This window comes from Vulpes vulpes, chromosome 1, assembly GCF_048418805.1.
Source record: "Vulpes vulpes isolate BD-2025 chromosome 1, VulVul3, whole genome shotgun sequence".
NCBI lineage: Eukaryota > Metazoa > Chordata > Mammalia > Carnivora > Canidae > Vulpes > Vulpes vulpes.
The window spans coordinates 8,418,680-8,443,339 of record NC_132780.1 but is presented as its reverse complement, the minus strand read 5'-3'; the positions used below and the strand labels follow the sequence as shown (position 1 = coordinate 8,443,339).

At 46.6% G+C, this 24,660-nt stretch overlaps 1 long non-coding RNA gene across 1 annotated transcript; it reads right to left on the bottom strand.

Moving 5' to 3' along the window:
• Positions 1-267: 267 nt before the first annotated feature.
• LOC112928410 (uncharacterized) lies at positions 268-24,649 on the bottom strand. Its single transcript, XR_012000343.1, has 5 exons — positions 24,568-24,649; positions 19,754-19,864; positions 11,316-11,357; positions 8,758-8,863; positions 268-1,781 (listed from the first exon to the last, which is right to left on the bottom strand). It is a non-coding gene; the product is annotated as an uncharacterized lncRNA (long non-coding RNA).
• Between the last annotated feature and the right edge of the window lie 11 nt (positions 24,650-24,660).

Sequence of the window (24,660 nt, the reverse complement as noted above, 5' to 3'; positions counted from 1 at the left end):
GAGGCAGTAGGGTCAGAGAAAGAGATGTGATTTTGCAAGGAGAGGTCAGAGTGATGTGGTTGGAAGCCAAAGTAGGCACCCTCTAGAAGCTGAAAAAGACAATTGGATTTTCCCCTGGAATCTCCAGAAGACTCAGCCTTTGATTTTAGGCCCTAAGAGTACTATTTTGAACTTCTGACCTTTAGAACTGCAAGCTAATAAATTTGTGGGTGTTGACCTGCTAAACTTGTGGTAATTTGTTACAGGAGCAACAGGAAAGCAAATATACTCTCTTACCCTGACCTTTATTTTTTTCTTCCATAGAAATTATCACTTCCTAACAGACCATAAAATGTATTTATTTATTGTGTTAGTTGTCCATAGTCTCCTTCCCCTTAGGCTGTCCAACAGAAATACAATGCAAGCTGTATATGTAATTCTATATATTATTCTAGTAGCTACAGAACAAAAAAATTTTAAAAAAATAAGAAATTATTTTTAATAACTTATCTGATTGAACCAAATCTATCCCAGATGTTACCACTTCAGCATGTAACCAACATCCAAAAATTAGGGGCACCTGGCTGGCTCAGTCGGTGGAGCATGCGACTCCTGATCTTAGGGTTGTGAGCTTGAGCCCCATGTTGGGTGTAGAGATTACGTAAAAGTTAAAAAAAAAGTCCTTAACAAAATTCAAAAATTATTGCTCTATTTAATATTCTTTTTGCGTCCGTGCAAAATATTCAAAATCCAGTGCATGTTTTACATTTCAGCCCATCTCAGTTGGGACTAGTCACATTTCAAGTGCTCAAGAGCCACACAGGGCTTGGAGCTACCATTCTGGATGGTGCCACCTTAAAATGTCAGCTCCAGGAGCCCAGGGATCTCTCTTTTGTGCATGGCTATATTCTCAGTGTCTAAACAAAGGCCTGGCACACAGTAGGTGTTCAGTAAGTACTTGCTGAATGATTCAATGACAAAGTTTCTGCGACAGGCTGAGGATGGCTGCCCAAAAGATATCCCTGTCCTAATTTCTGGAATCCAGGAACCATTACCTTATTTGGAAAAGGGTCTTTGCAAATGTTATTAATTTAAGGATTTTACAATGGGGAGACTATTCTAGATTATCTGGGGGAGGGCTCTAAATGCAATCACAGGTGTTCTTATAGAAGGAAGGCCAGAGGGAGTGCAGGCCGGATGCTCTCCTAGCTCCTCCAGAAGGAGTGGAGCCCTGTCCACACCTTAACTTCACCCCAGTGATACCGATTGCAGACTTCTGGCCTCCAGAGCTGCAGAAGAAATTTCTGCTGTTTTAAGCCAGAGTCTATAGTCATTTGTCACAGCAACCACAGGAAACTTAATAATTAGTTATTCATCACTTAATATAAAAAAGAGAAAAATGGAGTAGAATTCATATCCAACCCAGGCTCACTCTAACAACGAGGGACATGCATCTAACTGATACAGGAATGAACTAGAAAACTAGGAAAACCCCTTCAGTCCATTTCCCAAAGAGATGTCCTACCACTAAAATTTTACATTTTGATTTCATAATGATTGAAATTCTGTAATACTAGATATCAAATAAAAAAGGTACCAGGGAAAAAAAAGGTACCAGAAGAGAGTTTTTTGCAATTGTTTTTCAAAACCAAAAAAGCTTAAAATGGTTGCGCCAGGCAGCGAAGCAGGAAGCAGGGACCGGGGAACTGCAGGATGTGGCCTCTGATCTTCTGTTCAGACAGAACTGAGTGGGCTCGCTGGATCCTAGGAGACGTGAGGAGACCATCGCCTTCTTCAAGAACCTTCAGGGCAAGCAGGGCACCAAGAATTTCGTTGTGTCTTTCTATTATGCATTTATATATCATTTTTTATAATTGTAAAAATCAAATAATACCAAATTTACCCTCTTAAGTATTTTTAGCTAGATCTCTCTTTTACATGGAATCATACAGTCTCTTGGTGAGCTGGCGTATTTCACTAAGCATTATGTCCTCAAGGTTCATCCATGTTGTGGCACGTTATAGGATTTCTGTCTTTTTAAAGACTGAATAATGGGCAGCCTGGGTGGCTTAGCGGTTTAGAGCCACCTTTGGCCCAGGGTGTAATCCTGGAGACCTGGGATCGAGTCCCACGTTGGGCTTCCTGCATGGAGCCTGCTTCTCCCTCTGCCTGTGTCTCTGCCTCTGTGTGTGTGTGTGACATGAATAAATAAATAAAATATTTTAAAATAAATAAATAAAAGACCGAATAATAGTCCATTGTATGTATATACTACATTTTGTTCATCCAGTCATCTTTCTGTGGAGAGTTGGGTTGCTTCCACCTCTTGGTTATTGTGAATAACACCCCGATGAACGCCCCGATGCAAACATTTTTTCAAGATCCTTCTCTCATTTCTATTAGATACATACCCAGAAGTAGAATGGCCAGATCATATGGTAATTTTGCGTCTAATTTTTTGAGGAATCTTAGACTGTTTTCCATTGGAACTGTCCCATTTACATGCCCACCAATGAACCACAGAGTTCTGATTTCTCCACGTCCTTGGGAACACTTTTTTTTTTTTTTTTTTTAATGGTAGCCATCCTAAGGAGCATGAGATGGTATCTCATTGTAGTTTTGATTTGCATTGGTGAGGTGAACATCCTTTCGTGCACTCATTGGCCATTCATATATCTTCTTTGGAGAAATATCTATTCAAGCCCTTTGCCTATTTTTAAATTGGGTTATTTTGGGCTTTTGTTGTTGAGTTGTAGACGTTCTTTATGTTCTGGATGTGTATGTCTTTGGGCAGTCCCAGTTTCTGGATTTCCTCATTAGATTCCAGTCCTGTAGTGAAGGGAAGTATACCCTGAAGGTAGACACTGTGTCCTTCTCCGCACATCCCATTAGGGGCCCTATGACCAGCGATGTGAACTGTGCCCATGGAGTTAAAGGCTGTATTAGTTTGATCAAGGTGCCATAGAAGAAAACCACAGAGTGGGTACTTAACAGAAATTTGGTTTCTCACAGTTCTGGAGGCCACAAGTCCAAGATCAGGACCTCGGCAGGTTTGGTTTCCTCTGAGGCTTCTCTCCTTGGCTTGTAAATGGCCATTCTCTCCTTTTGTCTTCACATGGCCTTCCCTTTGTGCCTCTCTGCATCCTAATCTCTTCTTTCAAAAAGTTTTAAGCACTTACTTATTTATTAAATTGAAGTACAAAAAATAAAAAAATAAAAAAATAAATTGAAGTACAGTTGACACCCAGTGTTACATTAGTTCCCAATCTCTTCCTGTAAGGACACCCTTCAGAGTGCACAAGGGCCACCCATGTGATTTCATTTTAACTTAATCACTTCTTTATTTATTTTTTTCTTTTTAAGATTTTGCTTATTTGAGTGAGGGAGAGCCAGAGAGACAGAACAAGTTGGGGAGAGGACAGGAGGGGCAGGGAGAACTGCCTGCTGAGTGGGGAGCCCCACAGGGGCTCGATCCCAGAACCCTGAGATCATGACCTGAGCTGAAGGCAGATATTTAACCAACTGTGCCACCCAGGTGCCCCTAACTTAGTCACCCTTTTAAAGGCCCTTGCTCCAGATATAGTCATATTCTAAGAAACTGAGGGTTAGTTAGGACTTCAACCTATGAATTTAGAAGGGAGGGTCACAATTCTGTCCATGACTGGAGGTGACTGTCAGATTCCCCCCCACCTTTTTTTTTTTTTTTTTTTAAGATTTGATTTATTTACTCATGAGAGGCACAGACACAGGCAGAGGAAGAAAGCAGGCTCCATGCAGGGAGCCCGACATGGGACTCGATACCGGATCTCCAGGATCACACCCCAGGCTAAAGGCGGTGCTAAACCACTGAGCCACCGGGGCTGCCAGGATCTCCTCCTTTTGAATTATGGTATCATCTGTGGGTGGTGCCCTGAGACCCTGTGAAGAACCGGTCCCTGACTGCCTTTCACCCAATGCTCTTGGTACCTTTTCTTGGTTTTTGCTGAGTCATTGGGTTTATTCATACTATGTGTTCTATTTATGGCAAGTGATAATGGTTTTCCACCTCCTAGTGTGAGGTGATATTTCCTGGGTTTTCTTTTTAAGATTATTTATTTATTTATTTATTTGAGAGTGAGCATAAGTGGGGAGGGGCAGAGGGAAAGGGAGAAGCAGACTCCTTCCTGAGCAGGGAGCCGAACATGGGTCTCGATCCCAGGACCCTGGAACCATGACCCAAGCTGAAGGCAGATGCTTAACCAACAGAGCCACCCAGACGCCCCCTGACATTTCTTATTTAAATAAACGTGTTGAGTGTAAAAAAAAAAAATCTGAGCTGATTTCAAGAAAAGTATCCAGTAGCTAAGTATACGAGTGATGCGTGGATATGTGGCAAAGTATGGGAAAGTGAAACGCAAAAGGTGGGTATTTGGGATATTGCTGGCTGAGGACTATGGGGTCACACCCAGCATCTTGTTCACTGGAGCTCTGGGTTTTTTGCTGGATGCCTCCTCTTGTGGTCCCATTCCCATGGTGTCCCAAACTGGCCAGAGCATCTCCCCCAATCCTGCTCCTCCTTCTAGTACCCATTACAGGGGGCCCTCATGATCTCCCCAGTCCCTAGGCTAGAGCCCTGAGCCCTGGACACCTGCATCCCCCATTCTCATGCTTCCCCATTCTCCCCTTCCATGGCCTCATCCTGGTCCAGCCCAACCTCCACTGCCTCCTGGTTCCCAGTCCAGGGGATCCCCTCCAATCCCCCACTCACATGGCAGCAGAAGGAAATTTTATTTTATTTTAAGAGTTTACTTTTAAGTGATCTCTATACCCAACATGGGGCTCAGACTCACAACCCCGAGATCAAGAATCTCACACTCCACCTCCTGAGCCAGCCAGGTGCCCTGCAGTTCTAATTTTGGTGGAGTCCAATTTAGTGTTCTTTTGCTGCCTGTTCTTTTGGTGCCACCTCCAAGAAATCATTGCCAAATCCTATGTCATGAAGCTTTCCCCTATTTTTTCTTCTAAGGGTCTTATAGTTTGACTTCTGACATTTAGGTCTTTGGTTCATTTTAGGTTCATTTTTGTATGTGGTGTTGGATAAGGGTCTTGACTCTTTTGCATGCGGATATCCATTGAATTTTCCCAGCACCATCATTTAAAAGACTGCCTTCCTCCCATTGAATGAGCTGGGCACGCTTGTCAAAAATCATCCAATCTTAGGGGTGCCTGGGTGGCACAGTCAGTTAAGTGAGCTGCTCCTGGTTTTGACTGGGCTCATGATCTCAGGGTCTTGAGATCAAGCCCTGCTTGGGGCTTCATGCTCAGCATGGAGTCTGCTTGGGATTCTCTCTCCCTCTACCTCTCACCCTCTCACTCGTGCTCTCTCTCTCTCTCTCTCTTTCTCAAATAAATGAATAAACCTTTATTTAAAAAAAATCATTTCACCTTATACGCAAAGGTTTATTTTTGGAATTTGTGTTTTTAACAAGTTGCTGCTGAGAACCATTGATATATATATAGCAGATTAAAAATAAAACAGGAAGGGAGGCTATACTTTTTGAGAAGTCACAGAGAGGGTGACACCTGAACAAAACTTTGCCAGAAGCATGAGTCACAGGCATGAGAGTCAGGGGCATGCAAGTCAGAGGCACACATTAGGGGAAGATGTTCCAGGCAGAGAAAAGCCAGGCAAAAGCCCTGCAGTGGGTGCGTGCCTGGCAGGTGGGGGAACAGTGAGGAGGCAAGAATTCTTGAGACGTCCTTGGTGCAAAAAGGTGGTTTTATAAAAGCACAGGGACAGGACCTGTGGGCAGGAAGAGCTGCACTGGGGTCGTGAGGAGTGGCCCCTTATATACTTTCAAGTTGGGAGGGGGTTAGGGAGAGCACAAACCTCCAAGGTATTTTGGAAGCAAGGTTTCCAGGACCCTGAGGGGGCTGGCTATTGTTAGGAAAAGATCATTTATTACTGTTTGGTAAAAACTCAATCGCGAGACCCTTCAGATCAGATCTCTATCAGTGGGTCATATGCTTGGAGGATGGTTGCCAACATGTATCTTCAGGGGTAGAGATAAAGGAAGCGTCCAACAGAATTTTTATACGTTAAAGGAGACTTACAGGATCCTGGGGGGTTGGGATAATGCGAAGCTAAGGTTGCCTTTTTTTTTTTTTAATTTTTATTTACTTATGATAGTCACACACAGAGAGAGAGGCAGAGACACAGGCAGAGGGAGAAGCAGGCTCCATGCACCGGGAGCCCGATGTGGGATTCGATCCCGGGTCTCCAGGATCGCGCCCTGGGCCGAAGGCAGGCGCCAAACCGCTGCGCCACCCAGGGATCCCTGCCTTTTGCCCTTAGCAGAGGATTCACATCAAGGCAGCAGAGTTCCTAGAAGAATGTCACTCTGCCTGTTTCAAGGACTTGTCAGGGGACGGGAAATAATAAGGAAATTTAATTTTTTTTCTTTGACTTGGTCTCCCACATCAAAAATGAGACACTGCATGACACCCATTGAGGAACACTGTGTGTTTTGCCTATATATTCTCTGGCCACCCCAACATGATAATGCCTAATGCCTCAGGGCTTGCGTGCCTGTTTTAGGACATCATCCAGAGGATGTGACCGCCGGTTGACCCATGAGCTGGACTCAGGCCATCAGAGGCTCCTCCCTCCCTCCCCTGACCATGGAATGAATGTCTTTCTGCCCACTGTTCCCACACCCGGGGCTGCTCCAAGGACATAGCCCCGCCAGAGGAAGGTGTTGTTGAGACCATCTGGCTCTATATAAACTTTAAAACTCTGGTGGGTGTGTGGGGAGACCCATTCATCTTGTGGCGCCCGAGACAAGCCTTGTAAATAAGTTCCCTTGCTTATTAAACCTGCCACCTACCAATCTGGAACAGTCTGGCTCTTTCTTTGGTCCCTCCTTGTCCTCTGTGTATGGGGCCAGTTGGGAAACTGGCAATTAAGGAATCAGCTAGGAGACCAAAGAAATGGGCCTTCGGAAAGGCACACCTGCAAGGAAACTCTCCAGTTGGCCATAGGCCTCTGGGTGCGGAAGGGAGTTAGATGTCTGGGGACTCCCGCACAAGTATGGGGACACCCCCAAGATGCTGGCCATTTTGATGCACCTGAGGAACTACACAGGGCGCACACTGCAGGGCAGGGAAGCGCATGGCTATGACAGGGGTGTCCCCTACTGGGGGCAGTTTGGCTGGCCACCCCAGGCTGCAGCTGGACCTAGGGAATCGGAAGAACTGAATTCAGGAAAAGGACATGCGGTTTCCATTACTCTGCTAGCTTCAGGGCTCACAGCACAGTGGGAGAAGGTAATAATAAGTTGCAGACCTTATCATGCCCTTTTGCAAAGCTAGGAGGGCGCAAACAGCCCCAGATTAAGATCCGAGCACCTGTACGAAGCCTGATTAGGATGCTAACAGGTACAGTCCCTGCGAAAGCGATGAGGATGCCCTAGTGCCTGACAATGAGATGGACCGCGGGCCCCATGCTGTCGGAGCCTTGATACAAAGGAAATTTTTTTTTTAAAAAATTATATTTGAGAGAGAAAGAGAGAAAGCATGAACAGGGGAAGGAGCAGAGAGAGGGGCAGGCTCCCCGCTGAGCAGGAGCCCAATGCAGGGCTCCATGCAGGACTCAATCCCAGGACCCTGAGATCCTTACCTGAGCCCAAGGCAGGCAGACACTTAACCGACTGAGCTACCCAGGCGGCCCCAAAGGAAAAATTTAAATAGCGATCACCCTAGACTGCTGATAATGAAGAAATATGTCCCAAAACTCCTAGGAGAAAACTAGCATTTTTTCTGTCCCTTGAAGATGTCAATCTTATGCCTTTGAAATATAAACACTGCCCATGATAGCCTGAAACTGAGGAGGGAAACGGGGGAAAAGGGTTTTCAGAATATAGACTGCTGAGGGCGCCTGGCCGGCTGGGTTGGTGGAGCTAGACTCTTGATCTCAGGGTTATAGGTTCAAGCTCTACCTTGGGTGTCAAGATTACTTAAAAATAAATAAAATAAAATAAATAAAATAAAATAAAATAAATAAAATAAAATAAAATAAAATAAAATAAAATAAAATAAAATATAAAATAAAAATAAAATAAAAAACAGATGGGGGTGCCTGGGTGGCTGAGTCGGTTAAGTGTCTGCCTTCGGTTCAGGTCATGATCCCAGAGTCCTGGGATTGAGTCCTGCATCAGGCTCCCTGCTCAGCAGGGAGTCTGCTTCTCCCTCTCTCTGCCCCTTTCCCTCTATTCATATTCTCGCTTGCTCTGCTCTCTCAAATAAATAAATAAATAAATAAATAATCTTTAAAAAAATAAAATAGAAGGGATCCCTGGGTGGCTCAGTGGTTTAGCGCCTGCCTTTGGCCCAGGGCACAATCCTGGAGTCCCAGGATCGAGTCCCACATCCGACTCCCTGCGCGGAGCCTACTTCTCCCTCTGCCTGTGTCTCTGCCTCTCTCTCTCTCTCTCTATCATGAATAAATAAATAAAATCATTTAAAAAATAGAATTAAATAAAATACAGAACTGCTGTAGAAGTTCCCTCACAGAAAATCTAGTCCACAACTTCCAGAAGATTACAGGTCAAGGGCTAAAGCTTTGGAATGAAAGCTTGGGGTCTCTGCGTCTGCCTGTATGTTTATGCACATCTGTAGATGTATGTTATGGATATGTGATGTTTTTCTACCTCCAGGGGGTATTGCCAAAATTAATTTGTAAAAGAGCTCTATTTAATTGGCTTAAAGAAAAGTAAGCCTTAGTATTAGTAGTGTACTTACATAAAAGTAAAGTGTGATTTTCTTTCATCTGCTAAAAGGACAGTTTTCTTGGACCATTGGTCTGTTCTTGATGAGATTATGAGAGGCTTTTCTTGATGTAGGTAATCTGCCTAGAAAACAGATTCCGTTTTATCAAAACAACCTCCCATGCTCCCTGTCGTCTTTATCAGGTCTTTGGTTGCTTAAGAAAACTGATTCTTCTCTATTAAAAGAGCTAAGTATTTTTACAACTATGTGACTTACTGTATTGGCCTGTGAAGTCTTTCATTGTCTCTCTGGTTAAATGAGTAACTAAGGATTGTTTCGCAGTGACCCATGATCCTATTTAATCAAGTGTTTTAAAACCTTTTGATATTTTTGACAAACTTCCCCCCAAATCATATCTAAAGCAAGGCTTGTTAACCTCAAACTAACTCTGGGATTTTCCAGACAAAATATCAAAAGACGTGTTCTCTCTCCTTATAAAAGGGAGCTATTAAACTAATTAGGCTTATTTTATGTTTTAAATTACATGGGAGGGGGACCCGGCTGGCTCTGTCAGTAGAGCATGTGACTCTTGATCTTGGGGTTCTGGTATAGAGATTACTTAAAAATAAAATCTTTAGCTCTCTCTCTCTCTCTCTCTGTCTGTCTCTAATAAATAAATAAAATCTTAAAATAAATAAATAAAATAAAATCTTTAGGGATCCCTGGGTGGCACAGCGGTTTGGCTCCTGCCTTTGGCCCAGGGCGCGATCCTGGAGACCTGGGATCGAATCCCATGTCGGGCTCCCGGTGCATGGAGCCTGCTTCTCCCTCTGCCTGTGTCTCTGCCTCTCTCTCTCTCTGTGTAACTATCATAAATAAATAAAAATTTAAAAAAAAATAAATAAAATAAAATAAAATAAAATAAAATAAAATAAAATCTTTAGGGGCACCTGGGTGACTCAGTCAGTTAAATGTCTGACTCTTGATTTTGGCTCAGGTAATGATCTCGGGGTCATGGGATCGAGCCCTGCATAGGGCTCCCTACTCAGCAGGGACCCCTCCCTCAACTCTTGGGTGTGCATTCTCTCTTTCAAAAAAATTTTAAAATCTTAAGGCACCTGGGTGACTCAGTCAGTTAAGCATCTGCCTTCGCTCAGGGCATGATCCCAGAGTCCTAGGATTGAGCCCCGCATCTAGCTCTCTGCTGGATGAGGAGCCTGCTTCTCCCTCTGCCTCTGCCTGCCTCTTTGCCTACTTGTGTTCTTTCTCTCTCTGTCAAATGAATAAATAAAATCTTTAAAAATTTTTTTAATATTAAAAAATAATAAAAATAAATTACATGAGAAACAATGCAAATAGGAAGTGATGCTAAACCTTTTTTATATTCTTATGAAATTTCTAAAAATCTGATATGTCCTAGTATAGTGTTATCAGTTTATTTTAAAATGTAGGTCACAGGGCAGCCCGGGTGGCTCAGTGGTTTAGCGCCGCCTTCAGTCCAGGGTGTGATCCTGAGGACCTGGGATGGAGTCCCATGTTAGGCTCCCTGCCTGGAGCCTGCTTCTCCCTCTGCTTGGGTCTCTGCCTCTCTCTGTGTGTCTCTCATAACTAACTAAATAAAATCTTTTTTAAAAAAATAAATAAAATGTAGGTCATAGAAACAACCAAATTTCTTTGTCAATTGCATTATAACTCTCATCAGATCTTTACCAGTGCTTCTTTTAAGGTTTCTTACCATTTACAGTTACTGTTTTGCTCCGATGCTTTGGTGAAAGTGTTCCTGAAAAAATACTTTGTTTTCAAGGATATTCTTTGTTTTTTGTTTTTTGTTTTTTGTTTTTTTCAAGGATATTCTTTGGAAAGACTCTAACCAGTACAGGGGGATGTTGTTGTTGTTGGTTGGTTGGTTTAAATTTTTTTAAAGATTTTATTTATTTATTCATGAGAGACACACAGAGAGAGAGAGGCAGAGACCCAGGCAGAGGGAGAAGCAGGCTCCATGCAGGGAGCCTGACATGGGACTTGATCCCGGGTCTCCAGGACTCCTAGGCTGAAGGCAGCACTAAACGGCTGCACCACCTGGGCTGCCCTGTTTTTTTATTTTTTTAAAAGATTTTATTTATTTATTCATGAGATACACAGAGAGAGAGGCAGAGATATAGGCAGAGGGAGAAGCAGGCTCCCCGAGGGGAGCCTGATGTGAGACTCAAACTGGATCCCAGGACCCTGGGATCATGTCCTGAGCCTAAGGCAGATGCTTAACCACTGAGCCACCCTTGTGGCTTGTTTTTTAAAGTAGGTTCCACGTGGAGCCCAACACAGGGTGTGAACTCACAACCCTGAGTTCAAGACCTGACCTGCGATCAAGAGTCAGATGTTTAACCAACTGAGTCACACAGGTGCCCTGCCTGGCAAGTGCAGGTTTCTGATAAGTATGATCAATTTGCCTTTATGTGGGAGGGACAATGGACCTCAGCTACCTCCAGAGCCCCCAAATATGCCATGGGATGGTAGCCAGAGATCTGTTCCTGTTTTCCTTCACACCAGGAAAATGGGCCCATTACACTGATATAATGTTAACACGAGAAGACTTGCCTCTGCTGCAGGACTCCGTGTAGACTTTGCTGGAACATCTGCAAGGGAGAGGATGGGTGGTGAACCCATAGAAAATTCAAGGCCCAGGCACCACTGAAACATTTCAGGGAGTTATTTTAAGATGCACATTGTCGCACAAGCTGGGATTGTTGAGATGCCAGCCTATCCGACCCGCAAGAACATGAAAGAGGTGCTAGCCTCTGTGGGGTGTTGGGGTTTCTCGAGGGATCTATTCCCCCCTGGCACAATGCCTCCATTCCTTGTACCACCTGGTAAAGAAAGGGCACAAGGGGGCTCGGGATCAGAGCGGGAGGCCACCTTCGAGAAGTCAAAAATGCTGGTGGGGCGGAGTAAAGTTTGGGCATCTCCTAAAGGCTACCGTTTGTGTTAGATGGTGCCGGGCTCCAGAAGGTATGGCCTGGGCACTATGGCAAAGACAACAGAAGGAGACAGTACCCTTAGGATTTGGGTCCCAGGTCTGGAAGGGGGCAGAAACCCGATATAGCCCCACAGAGCAATAGCTCCCAGCAGTGTACACAGCGTTTCTCCGAGGAGAGCCTCTCATGAAGGAATGGAGTATCGTGGTGATAAGAACTTCCTGTCTTATCAAAGGGAAAGTTGAGGATATGTCTCATCGACCCACTTCTGTCATAACTCAGACTCCCACTTTGACTAAGTGGCATGCCTATTTGCAGCAGAGAAGCGCGCTGTCCGCCGCCCCACTGTCTCTAGAAGGGCAGGTGCTACTAGGGCCTGCAGAGTGTGTAAATCCTGCAAATGCACCACGCCTGTTCCCGCCGGTGGCCCCGGTGGCCCCGGTGGCCCCCACAGAGGGGGTGGGCGAAACTCCTGCTGGTGCCTGGAAACGCGAACAAACAGCGGTAGCCAGTGGGCTGAACTCGGAGCGGTTTGGCTGATGATCACTCCTGAGCCTTGGCTGCTCCCCCTTTGTCCTGACAGCTGGGCCGTTCTAAAGGGATGAACCCTGTGGCTCGGACAACAGGGAGCCGAGGTATGGATAGATGATCATGAATAAGTCATGTGGGGTCAGGATATGCGGAAAGACATTTGGGGTTACCTGTAAGAGCCTGAGGTGTCCTCATTGTCTTCCCATTCGGTGGCTTATAAGACACTGACACTCCTTGGCAAGCGAGAAGCATAGAAAGAGTGACCACCGGAGCGCCCAGGTGGAGGGCCTAGTGCCAGGGAGGCCAGACTGCCTTTGAAATACAGTGACTTGGGACACCTGGGTGGCTCAGCGGTTGGGCTTCTGCCTTCGGCTCAGGGCGTGATCCCGGGATCTGGGATCGGGTCCCACTTTGGGCTCCCTGTGAGGAGCCTGCTTCTCCCTCTGCCTGTGTCTCTGCCTCTCTCTTTCTGTGTGTCTCTCATGAATGAATAAATAAATCTTAAAAAAAAAAAGAAAAAAGGAAAGAAAGAAATACAGTGACTTGCTTAATGCTGTAAAACCATGTCCTGTGTGTCCTCAATAATGCCCAAAGTAAGGGCCAAAGGAGTCTGGGGTCATCCACCAGAGTTCCCAACTACTGAGGAATTGGCCAACAGATTATATTGACCTCCTTCCTCTGTGTGAGGGTTCTAAACTCCTTTGTGTGGACACAGCATCTGGCCTAACCCAAGTTTTCCCTTATCACTGTGCAAACCAGGGGGCCACCAACAGGGAGATTAGAGAAGCTGGGTAGCATGTACAGATACCCTCATAGGCTGAACAATGATCAGGAGTCACGTTTCGAAGAGCACAATATACAAGATAGAGCAAAAGAGCAGGACATTGAATGGAGGTCCCCTCTCCCTTATAACCCACAAGCAGCAGGGTTAGTGGAAAGGAAAAGTGGAATATTAGAGCAGCAGATTAGGTTAGTAACAGGTAAAGCCATCCGGGCTCAATGGACTGCAGTACCCTCCCAGGCTTTAATACTTTATTTATTTTATTTTATTTTATTTTATTTTATTTTATTTTATTTTATTTTATTTTATTTTATTTATTTGACAGAGAAAGAGAGCACAAGCAAGGGGAGTGGCAGGCAGAGGGAGAAGGAGAAGCAGGTTCCCTGCTGAGCAGGGAGCCTGACACAGGGCTCGATCCCAGGACCCTGGGATCATGACCTGAGCTGAAGGCAGATGCTTAAACAACTGAGCCACCCAGGCGCCCTGTTTTGTTTTTTATAGATTCATTTATTTTTATTTGAGAGAGAGAGAGAGTGAGAACATGAGCAGGGGAGGAAGAGCTGAGGAGAGAGAACTTCAAGCAGACTCCATACCCAACACAGAGCTCGACATGGGGCTCGATCCCAGGACCCTGAGATCATGACCTGAGCTGTAATCAAGAGTTAGATGCTTAACTGACTGAGCCACCAAGGTGCCCCATTGCATTTGAGTGAATGATCACCCAGGAGGACTTTTTGCCCCAAATGCCAGACTGGACATCCCCGCTGAGACACCCAACAGGGCATGGAAGTCATGGGAAACAGCCATTGCCCCAACTCCCACTGCAGATCAACACGCTTTGCTACTGAGAACACCAAGCCCCGTCACACCTGAGACAGGCATTATCTCCTGGAATTCGCAATAAGCCAGCCCCCCAGGATGGGGGAGTTACTCCGCACCCCTGAGCGAGTGGGAATTACCCAGTCTCCACTGAGTCCCATTGTCCTGCTGCAAACGGGACTTGTTGAAATGTGTTATACCTGGAATGGGACACACACAATTCACTGAGAGAGGGGAGGAAGTGGGGGTCCTGGTCAGGCATGTGCAGCCAGCCCCCAGCCCCCAGTCCATCTCCTCACACCCGACTGGCCTGCCGTGCCCCCCCACCCCAGCCAGGTCAAGTTCCTAAAACTGCCAATCTCCCTCTCCTTGAGGCCAGGTGGGCACATTCTTTTCACTGGAACCATCCTTTGGCTCTATCTTTGTTCCTCCTGTTGGCCTAGAGGACATTATGGCACACATAGAAGCCCTTGCTCAAGTAGCCCAGGAAGCCCTGAGTGATAGTCAACAGAGCCCACCTTTACACTACACCAAAACCTCTCCAATGAAGAAAGCTGTCCCCCCAAAATAGCACGGCTCTGGGCATTATCACTACTTGGCAAGGACACCCGTGTCATTACCCACACAATGTTGTGCACTCCCACCTGATAAGGCAGCTAATGCATCATCTTTATTAAATGATACAGGGACACAAGTGAATATTTTGAGCAATCTCCCCCACCCCCAGCCTAGGGGACTTAATACATCAGTGGCTCAGATCATGGGACTCTTTTTTTTTTTTTTTTAGATTTTATTTATTTATTCATGAGAGACACACAGAGAAAGAGAGAAAGAGGCAGAGGGAGAAGCAGGCTCCACGCAGGGAGCCTGATGTGGGACTCGATCCCAGGTCTCCAAGATCACGCCCTGAGCTGAAGGCAGGCGCTAAACCGCTGAGCCACCCAGGCGTCCCTGATCATGGGACTCTTGGTAGAAAAACTGTTAGTTATTTTAGGAATCATTGTCTTTATCTGTGTTCTCTCTTCCACATGTCCTATTGCTGCTGTACTACCCGCCTCCGATGAGCCACCAAACGAGCCACCGCTGCGCCAGTGGAACTCCATGCTCAGGGCGCATTGTGCAAGGGGGTGTGTGTAAGATTGAAAGAGCTGGCCAGGGGGGAGGAGTACTGGGGGACGTCATCCAGAGGACGTGACTGCCTGTTGACCCACGAGCTGGACTCAGGCCATCAGAGGCTCCTCCCTCCGTCCCCTGACCAAGGAATGTCCTTCTGCCCACCGTTCCCACACCAGGGGCTGCTCCAAGGACACAGCCCTGCCAGAGGAAGGTGTTGTCACCACCGGGCTGGTAACCGAGCCCAGTTAAGGCCTCCATATACACTTTAAGATTCTGGTGGGTGGGTGGGGAGACCCATTCACCTTGCAGCGCCCAAGACAAGCCTTGTATGTAAGCTTATTAAACCTTCCACCCACTGATCTGGAGCGGTCTGGCTCTTTCTTCGATCTCTCCTCGTCTTCTGTGTACAGGGGTCAGTTTGCGAACCAGCAATGCCACAACCTCAGGCAGTAAAGATTGCATGATCCCCATTCCCTTTTTATAGGGTGAGACTCAGAGATAAGAGGCCCTGCCTGGGGGCAGCCCTGGTGGCTCAGTGGTTTAGCGCACCCTTCAGCCCATGGTGGGATCCTGGAGACCCAGGATCGAGTCCCCAGTCGGGCTCCCTGCGTGGAGCCTGCTTCTCCATCTCCTTCTGTCTCTGCCTCTCTCTGTGTGTCTTTCATAAATAGATAAAATCTTAAAAAAAAAAAAAAAAAGAGGCCCTGCCTGAGGCCACACAGTTAGGAAATGGGGCAATCGGGATTTGGATCCCAGTCCATCTGTCTCCTGTCTCCTGAGCGTCTGTGTGATCCCAATCTCTAAACCCCCACTGAGAGAGGATGAAGTCAAACCTCAGCTCCCTGAGGACAGGAGTTTTGTGTGCCTTGTTCACAGCTTAATTCACAGTGCCTAGAACAGGGCCTGGCACAGAGTAGTGCCTAATAAATGCGTGTCAAGGGACGCCCGAGTGGTTCAATGCTTGAGCATCTGCCTTTGGGTCAGGGCATCATCCCAGGGTCACGGAATCAAGTCCCACATCAGGCTCCTCACGGGGAGCCTGCTTCTCCCTCTGCATGTGTCTCATGAAGAAATAAATAAAATCTTAAAAAAAAAAATACTTGTTAAATGAAGTAGACAAATTAAAATACTCAATTTTCAACCAGTCTATTATTATTAATATGAAATAAGTGACATATGGTACAACCACTTTGGAAAATAGCTTGTCAGATTCTTTTTTAAAATTTTTTTCTTTTTTTTTTTAGATTTTTTTTTTTTTTTTTTCACAGAAAGAGAGTGAGAGTGAGCAAGCTTGGGGGTGGGGGGAGGAGCAGAGGGAGGGTGAGAGAAACCCAAGCAGACTCCACGCTGAGCACTGAGCTCAGAGCCCTATGTGGGGTTCAGTCTCACAGCCTCTGAGACCATGACCCGAACTGAAGCCAAGAGTCAGGCGCCCAACTGACTGGACCATCCAGGTGCCCCTTTAATTTTTTTAAGCGATCTCTACACCCAACATGGGGTTCGAACTCACAACCCTGAGATCAAGAGTCACATGCTCTACCAGCTGAGCCAGCCAGGCGCTCTGACCTTGGCAGCCTCTTAAAAATTTGAATATAGGGGGACTTGGGTGGCTCAGTCAATTAAGCGTCCGACTCTTTTCGGCTTAGGTCATGATCTCAGGGTCATGGGATGGAGCCCCGCATTGGGCTTCCCACTCAGTGGGGAGTCTGCTTGTCTCCCTCTCCCTCTGCCCCTCCCCATATACTCTCTCTCTCTCAAATAAATAAATAAATAAATAAATAAATAAATAAATAAATAATTTTTAAGTTAAATATATACCTACTGTATATGATTCAGGCCTTCCATTCCTAGGTGCATAGAAGTGGTGCTAGAGAAATGAATGCATATGTTCACACAGAGACTTGGACACCAGCATTCACAGCACCTCTGCTTGTGATTGCCAAAAACTGGAAAGAAGGCCAACGTCCACCAACAGGTGACTTGATAGACCAATCATGGCGACTCAATAAACCGTCCCATGCAATGGCCCTGTTCAACATGGACAAATTGCAAAACAACGATGTTGCATGAAAAAAGCCAGACATGAGAATCCATACTACATTATTTCATTCTGGAAAATGCAGACTAACTGATGGTGGCGGAAAGCAAGCAGATTAGGGGTTGCGCAGAGAGACGAGGGATGAAGGGGCCAGGGATGGAGAAATTCAGGAATGATGGATAGGTTCATTCTCAGTCTCATGATCTTGATTGCAGTGGTGGCCTCCTAGGCTTACGCAAGCCGAAACTCCTCAACTGAGGTACTTTAAATATGTGCATATGTGTGCTTTCTTTATGTCACTTGTGCTTCAGTAGATCTGGGGGGAGGGGGTGTCCCAGCTGTGGAATGCAACTGAGAGTTTTCCCTCTACTGGACTTGCTTAGCACACTGGCCCCCGAGGGCATCTGAACTTTCATTCTGAAGCTCAATAGACCGTGAAGCTATTTCCGCTTAGAGCCCTGAAGAGGCTTTAAAAAGAAAAGAAAGCTGACCTATTTCTGCTCTCAAGCCTGTCACATTTCTCTCCTGAGACCCTGAACCACAGGGGACCAAATTCTTGAATGGGGGAAGAGAAAATTGAGAATATCCAGGGGGAACAAAAGGAAGCCCAGCAGATGGGAACATAAGCTAGCTACCCGCAACCCCAGACACAAGGGAAAAGGCGGAGTGGGTGGTGACGAGGCAGGAGGAGGGGGTGGACGTGGTGGGAAGGTGACTGTGGTTCTCTCAGGAAGCAAGAAGGAGGTCACTGCTGAGAGTGAGGATGAGGAAGGAGCTCTTGGAGGTTTGAAGAGATGGTCTGATAGGTCACCTGGGACAATCCAGGGAGCAGGGACCCCGGCGAATTTGCTGAGCAGCACCAGGGGGTCCACTCCAAATCAGTGGGCATGAATTTAAGGCGAGGCCAGTTAGCATGGGTGTGTACTTTCCTCTGCCCACATTCAGCTGCACAAATGCAAGCATGCGATAGGTGGGACGTTCGATTTAATAAGGAATGTGGTGTTGCCAGATGAGTATAGTGAAGTGGGGAGGTGTGTAGTGAATGTGTGAGGGGGTGATCATAATGGTTGGTCAAGGAGTTTGATCTGTGTGAAGACATGAGGGCGCTGAGGGGTAGAGGAAAGGTGTAGGGAAAGGTGTAGGGTCAGTGAATTGTTGGAGTTAAGGTTTTGGAGAGAATGAATAGAAAGACAGGATACAGTGCACAGTGAGTGAGATGCATGAAGCTGAGATTCCAAGAGGCTGTGCTTACTGTGACAAGGTCTAGGCATAACCATTGGGGGGAGAGGCTGAGGGGAAGACCAAATTGTTGGAGAAGAGATCTAGGAACCCAAGAGGCCAAGGATGGTCCGAGGGTCACCCACCTGGGTATGGAAATCACTGAGAACGATGAGAGAGGCAGCATGAGAGACAATGAGCCAGGAGCTAAAGTCCTGGATGAGTGAGTTGTAGTGATCATCAACCGATGAATGCAAATACTCTATGTCCATGCAGTGGAATATTATTTGGCCACAAAAAAGGGATGAAGGACATCCTATAACCTGGGTGAACCTTGAACACAGCTGGTCACCTATTTTGTGATTCCATTTATATGAACTATCCAGAATAGGCAAATCCATAAACAGAAAGTACGTTAAGGGTTGGGGGCTGAAGGCAGGTGATTGGTAAAGGATGTGGAGTTTCTTTTGGGGGTGATGAGAAAGTTCTGGAATTAGACAGTGGCGATCATCGCACAACCTTGTGAATAAAAACCAGTAAGTTGTATACTTTAAAGGAATGAATATATCTCAATAAAGTTGTTACTTTAAAAAATCTGGGAACACCTGGATGGCTCAGTCAGTTAAGCACTTGCCTTTGGCTCAGATCATGATCCCAGGGTTCTGAGATTGAGCCCCATGTTGGGGTCCCTATTCCGTGGGGTGTCTGCTTCTTCCTCTCCCTCTGCCCTCCCCCTCATTCATGCTCCTGCTCTCTCTCTCTCTCTTTCGAGCACACAAGCACTCACTCTCTCTATCTCTCCCTCAAATTTAAATAAATAAAATCTTTAAACATTTTTTTTATTTTTTTATTTATTTTTTTATTTTTTATTTTTTTAAATTTTATTTATTTATGATAGGCACACAGTGAGAGAGAGAGAAGCAGAGACATAGGCAGAGGGAGAAGCAGGCTCCATGCACCGGGAGCCCGACGTGGGATTCGATCCCGGGTCTCCAGGATCGCGCCCCGGGCCAAAGGCAGGCGCCAAACCGCTGCGCCACCCAGGGATCCCTAAACTTTTTTTTTAATTAAAAAATCTGTGTAGTCATTCTGGTTTTTTTTTCATTTTTTAAAAGATTTTATTTATTTGTTCATGAGGGACACAGAGAGAGGCAGAGACCTAGGCAGAGGTAGAAGCACACTCCCTGTGGGAAGCCCAATGCGGAAACTCCATTCTAGGACCCTGGGATCACGACCTGAGCCAAAGGGAGATGCTCAACCACTGAGCCACCCAGGTATCCCAGTTTTTTTCATTTTTGACCAAAACACTTTCATTTACAACATTATTTGTTTTGTTTTGTTTTGTTTTGTTTTGTTTTGTTTTGTTTTGTTTTTAGAAGGCTCCATACCCAGTGTGGAGTTCAAGCCCCAACTCCGGGCTTGAACTTACAGCCCTGGGATCAAGACCTGAGTTGTGATCAAGAGTTAGATGCCTAACTGACTGAGTCATCCAGGTAACCCTTCATTTACAACTTTACTGCAAATATGAAGTTTGTAATTTCTTGAAATTCTCACCTGGCTCTTGGAAAGAGTTGAGTCTTCATCATCAGGAAGGATTCCTCATTCTGCAGATTATCCATTGGAAAGGACCTGGATACAAAAGGGCTCCAGCATGGCCTCGGAGTCCTACCAAAAGCACCAGAGAATCCAGAACCACATAGATGGACTGAAGAACGTGGCCCAGATCACCTGGGATGTGGTCAGCTGGGGAAACTGTACGGGAGCTCGATATACACACTGTCCCTGGCATGACCGATTCCACTGCCTCTAGCTGCCCATGCTGTGTCCTCTGAACTAGTGACCTCCAACGTGAACCAAAGGCACCAGCCACATCAGAGTCAAAGTGCCATCCCCTGGTCACTCTGGGATTTATACTCACTCATGGTTCCTTTTTCAGGCCAAAGTCCTCATCCCCACCATCTCCCACTGCGTGCTGCAAACCTGCCCTGATTGCCTCTCTGAGCCTCTCTCACACACACCACCACTTGTCCTACTCAGCCACACTTCCTTTCTCACTTGAAGGCTTTTGCATTTGCTGCTCCCTCTGCCTGGAATGTTTTTATCTCTGCAATTCCAATGGCATGTGAACACACACATGCACGTGTGCGTGATGGACTCACTATAATTTTTTTTTTTTTACGATTTTATTTATTTGACAGAGAGAGCACAAGCAGGGAGAGGGGCAGGCAGAGGGAAAGGGAGAAGAGGCTCCCTGCTGAGCACAATGAGGGACTCCATCCCAGGACCCTGAGATCATGACCTGAGCCAAAGGCAGACACTTAACCAACTGAGCCACCCAGGTGCCCTAGACTCACTTTCAGTATGATAAATAGAAAGCAAATGTAAATTAGAACCAGCTTTTATTGCTTAGGTTGTTTTAAAAAAAATGCAAATGTAAAAAAAATGTTGCAGTGTTTTTGAGATGGTGGGCAAACAGGTATTTTTACAGGGTGATGATGGGAACTCAAATTGTTACAGTGTTTATAGAGGATAGTTTGGTGAAATCTTACAAAAAGTAAAATGTATCAATTGGTAACTACTTTAGCAATCAGCAACAAAAAGATAACTAAAGAGGGATCCCTGGGTGGCTCAGCCGTTTAGTGCCTGCCTTCAGGCCCAGGGCATGATCCTGGACACCCGGAATCAAGTCTCGCATCCGGCTCCTGCATGGAGCCTGCTTCTCCCTCTGTCTGTGTCTCTGCCTCTCTCTCTGTGTGTCTCATGAATAAATAAATAAAATCTTAAAAAAAAAAAGAACCAGACCCTCTCCAATATTGCCAGTGGGAACAGGTAGTACAAGATTTTATTTAACGCAGAGAGAGAACACAAGTGGGGGGGCTAGTGGGCAGAAGGAGGGAGAGAAGCAGGCTCCTGGCTGAGCAGGAGCCCGAAGCTGGACTCGATCCCAGGACCCCAGGATCATGACCTGAGCTGAAGGCAGATGCTTAACCAACTGAGTCACCCAGGAGCCCCTGGCTGCTGTTGTTAAGATTTATGTATTTATTTGAGAGAAAGTGCGTGCCCATGAGCAGGAGGGGCAGAGGGAGAGGGAGAGAGAGAGAGAGAGAGAGAGAGAGAGAGAGAGAGAGAATCCTCTATCAGTTTTCCTACTGAGCTCAGAGCCCGTTTAAAGTTCTCTCTCTCCCTCTTCCTCTGCCCCTCTGGAACGGAATGTGGATGAGCAGGGAGGACGTCCACTACAAATTACTTTATGCTGTTTGACATTTGTACCATGCTCATGGGTTATCCAATCAATATTTTTTTTCAAGATTTTATTTATTCATGAGACACACAGAGAGAGGCAGAGACATAGGCAGAGGGAGAAGCAGGCTCCCTGCAGGGGGCCTGATGCAGGACTTGATCCCAGGACCTGAGCCAAAGGCAGACACTCAACCACTGAACCACCCATGTGCCCCTCAATATATTTTTTTAAGATTTTATATTTTAAAAGGTTTTTACTTATTTGAGTGAGAGAAAAAGAGTGCGCTCACATGCATGAGCTGGGGGGAGAGAGAAAAGCAGGCTCCCAGATGAGCAGGGAGCCCAATGTGGGGCTTAATCCCAGGACCCTGGGATCATGACCTGAGCTGAAGGAAGACTGCTCAACCAACAGCACCCAAGCACCCCTTATGATTTTATTTTTAAGTGATCTCCACACCCAACATGGAGCTCAAACTCACAACCCCTGAAATGATCTACCAACTGAACCCCTTAATATTTTCTTTAAAGATTTTATTTATTAGAGAGAGAGAGAGAGAGAGAGAGAGCACGAGCAGGGGGAGGGGCAGAGGGAGAAGCAAGCTCCCAGCTGAGTAGGGAGCCAATGCAGGGCTTGATCCCACGACCCTGAGGTCACGACCTAAGCTGAAGTCAAACCTTAACTGACTGAGCCACCCAGGTGCCCTGCCCCTTAATTTTTTTTAATTAAAGAAATTTTAGGGATGGGGGCAGCCTGAGTGGCTCACCGGTTTAGCGCTGCCTTCAGTCCAGGGCCTGATCCTGGAGTCCTGGGATCAAGTCCCGCGTCGGGCTCCCTGCATGGAGCCTCCTTCTCCCTCTGCCTGTGTCTCTGCGTCTCTCTGTGTGTCTCTCATGAATAAATAAATAAAAATTTAAAAAAAAAAGAAATTTTAGGGATGTCTGGACTCCAACTCTTGATTTTGGCTCAGGTCATGAGATCAAGCCCTCTGTCACGCTCTCAGCAGAGTCTGCTTGTCCCTCTCCCTCTGATCCGGTGCTTGATCTCTCCCTCTGATCCTGCTTGCGCTCCACCCCCACCCCCAAATAAATAAATAAATAAATAAATAAATAAATAAATAATTTTAAAAAATTAATGTTAAAAAAGAAAGGGGATACCAGCCAAGGGAACCCCAACCTCCAGCTGTAGGGGCTTGAGAGCAGTTATGCATGTCTCCTAGGATCACTGATGTACATAACTGGTCCTGGGAGCCCATGGGACAGGTCTGCCTCAAAGGGAGAGAGAGAGAGAAGGGATCCCCCTTTAAAAAGCAGCATCTCACAGTGGATAGAACACCAGAAGGAGCTGGTGACCTTGGCCATCACTATGAGCCCCGCAGTTAGGATTTTGAATCATGGGGAACTTTGACCCCTCAGCCTGTCCTGTGGGCTCTACTTTCCAAACAGATTCACAACTCAGCCACTTCAACCCCTCCATGGCACCCACCCTGATCCCATCCACCTTCTTCTCCAGACTGTCCCCCTGAATCAGCCTCCTCACTGTCTTCCTGGCTCCCACCCCACCTCCTACAGTCTGTCTCCCACACCCACAGCAGGCAGCCCCAGTCCTCCTGTGAATACCTGAGCCAGATCGTGGTCCTCCTCTGCTGGGAAGCCTCCAGGGGCTCCACCTCAGAGTAAAAGTGAAAGTCCTCCCCAAGCCTGTGAGGCCCCTCAGTACCCTCTCAACTGGACTGGCCCTCTCCCGTCTCTGGCAGCATCGCTTATCATTTACCATTCCCCTCATCCTACGCCAGCCAGCCACAAAGCCAGTTCCTGCAACACACCAGGCACATTTTCACCTCAGGGCCTTTGCACTGGCTGTTCCCTCTGCTTGGAATGGATGTGCTTCCTCTAGAAGCCACATGATTTCCTCTCCCCTCCTCAGGTCTTTGCAACAATGTCACCTTCTCAGCAACACTTCCTCTGAATAAGCTTTCAAGCAAACTGCCTGCATAAACTCCAACCTCTCCTTCTTCTTTTTAAGATTTTATTTATTCATAAGAGACACACAGAGAGAGGCAGAGACATGGGCAGAGGGAGAAGCGGGCTCCCTACAGGGAACTCAATGAGGTGCTTGATCCCAGGACCCTGGGATCATGACCTGAGCCAAAGGCTGACACTTAACCTGCCTAGCCACCCAGCCACCCCTGTTTTAATTTCTGAAAAGCAGTTCTCACCATCTGATACAATGTTTTCCTTAAGTATTTCACTAGAATATAACCCCCAGGAAGGAGGGAAGTTTCCCCATCTTCCTCACCATTTTATCCCAGGTGACCCCACTAGTGTTGCCTCAATAAGCACCCATTGAATGAATGAACCACCCTAGGGTAGATCCTTAGAATGACTGAAACATACCTACTTCCACCCCCAAAAGAGCCCAGACTAGTGGACAAATTAAACAAACAAGTAGATGTTTTCACATGGCAATAAGTGCAAAAAGGGAGAAGAAATGAGGAGCCAGGATTATAACAGCATATGGGAGTAACTAGGCTGACAGGGCCAGGAAGTGGCATTTGAGCCATGGTCTGTCTGAGGAGGAGCAAAGCCCTAGGAGAGTATTTTAGGCAGGAGGAGGAGCAGGTGCAAAGTCAGGAATGGGCTCTGGGCAGTTAATGGAACAGAAGGAAGTCATTGTACCAGGTCAAGGACAGGTGGAAAACGGGTACACAGGGATGGATCTACAGGGGTCAGATGGCATCTTGTGGTTGTTAAGGAGGGTAAGACCTAGTCAGGTCTTCTTGTGGCGTATTTCAACTGGTTTTTCCCTTCTCTGGGCCTCACTTTTACCTTATCTGTGAAATGGGGGTAGGCCTGAGGTCCCTCCGCTTCCAGACATTCTCAGCATCTCTCAAGACCACCCTAGAAGGCAGGTGCTATTACCCTTCTCCTTCCTATTGGATGAGGGGAAAACGGCTAACTCACTTCCCAAGACCCCAGAGCTAGTAAGTGCATGCTCCATACTTGAACCCGGGTGTCCGGCCCGGAGCCCGCGCCCTTATCCTGCACTGCATGTTGCAGCCCCCATAACCACAAGCGGGGACTGCAGTGCGGGGGGGGGGGGGCAGACAAATCCCGCTACGGCCACTTACAAGCTGCGGGATCCTCGACTCGCCGCTTGCGTCCTGAGCCCATTCCCCCATCCGTACAACGTGCACCCCAACATTAACCTCCACTAACACAGC